The sequence below is a fragment of the Arachis ipaensis genome, chromosome B05 (genome assembly GCF_000816755.2).
Source record: "Arachis ipaensis cultivar K30076 chromosome B05, Araip1.1, whole genome shotgun sequence".
In the NCBI taxonomy this organism is placed as follows: Eukaryota; Viridiplantae; Streptophyta; class Magnoliopsida; order Fabales; family Fabaceae; genus Arachis; species Arachis ipaensis.
In genome coordinates, this window is record NC_029789.2 from 15,022,181 (window position 1) to 15,023,864 (window position 1,684).

General features: G+C 29.3%; 1 long non-coding RNA gene across 1 annotated transcript; it reads left to right on the forward strand.

Moving 5' to 3' along the window:
- On the forward strand, positions 485-1,000 carry LOC110271784. Its single transcript, XR_002362439.1, has 2 exons — positions 485-575; positions 783-1,000. It is a non-coding gene; the product is annotated as an uncharacterized LOC110271784 (long non-coding RNA).

Here is a 1,684-nt window from a genome sequence, read left to right on the forward strand (position 1 = left end):
TAAAATTAAAGGGATAATATTATAACAATATTAAACCTATTTAAAACTTTTAATACAAAAATAGAACCTTGATACGTTAGGAATAAAAATTAAAATTTAATCTAAATATTGAAACCAAAATGGTATTTTTCAAAAAAAAAAAAAGCCACTGGGGCGTGGCAATAAATCTGTAAAAGGACGGTGAATCTGTAATTCTGTATATATAACTAACCCGAACTAATGAATCTCAAACGCGGCGTTTGCCTTTAACTAAAGCTATTAAGCTAATTGAAACACGGCAGTGGAACTGGGAACGAGCGATTTCATATATCGGACAATGCCTGCAAGTCATGCAAGTCACGGTTTTATTATGGATCTAACAATAGAAAGATCAATATTTTGTTTTCACTTCAATTCATATCATATAATAAGCATTTGGAAATGCAGATTAGGAGGTTCATAGAAGTGGCCCCTCCAAGCCAATTCAGATACTTAGCCGGAGCTGCCGTAATGATGATCGGAGTCGTATTACCCGTCGCCTGCATCATGTACCGTTATAAGCGCCTCCCTCCATCTTCCGAATACTCCAAATAGACGTACGTTGTTTCCAATGAACACTTGTGATTTTATTTATTTATTTTTGTCGTTTACTCGTCATATTTTACTTTAGGGTCAACGTTTCCGTAATACTTAATTTGTTCTTGAACTTGCATTCCCACTTTAATTTAGTTTCTAAAATTTTTTAAATTTTACAAAAATGATTTATGTTGGTCTCTGAAATAATTTTGGACATAAATATTTAGGTAGTGTTTGTTTTTGGAGACAGAAGAAGAGAAGACAAAAATATAGACAACTAATAAAAAGTGTTTGAAGACGGAGACATGGACATTAAACACATTGTTTTTAGGATAATTTTTTATATTTTTATGTCCACTATTTTATGAAGGACAATGATGAATACGAAATTTGGAAAGGTGGACATAGACTTTTTTATGAAAATTTTTTTCAATATTTTTTATTATTTTACTATTATCCCTTCTTATTGTTCCTAATTTGTCAGGTACTGTCTTCTTTTTGTAGAATTTCTTACTTGGTTGTATAATTCCTTCCTTCTTATGTTATGTTATTATTTTAATACCATGTTTACCTTATTTGTTCATATACCAATTCTTCTTGTAATCTCATGTACTCCCGTGAACTCTCATTTTCTATTAAATTAGTTTGTATTTGATGCGAAAAATTTGGAATCACGTGGCTATTTTAGTTATTTTATATAATATTTTAGTCTTATCCATGTGTATCCAAACATAATATTGTACACCATATTCAACACACTACACAAAGGATAATTTGTTGTATCTCTATTCTATTGTCTCTGTCTCAATGTCATGTTCTTTCATGTATTCAAAAACAAACACAGTGGAGTACAGTCAAGTGTTATGTTAGACTCTATAAGATGAAGTAGTTTTAGTTTTGGCAATCAAATAGTCTAAAAATGCATCATTTTTTGTCTGACAGAAAATTATTACAGAAATTAATGTGAGTTATGTTTATAAAGTTTAAAGACTAAATAAAACCAATTAAAATTTTAGAAACTAAATTGATGCTTGCAAGTTTAAGAATTAAAATGAATATTAACTCATATTACTGGGTTAAAATTTAAAAGTATTGGAATTAAAAAAAAAAAGATTTTGCTATTCGCTAT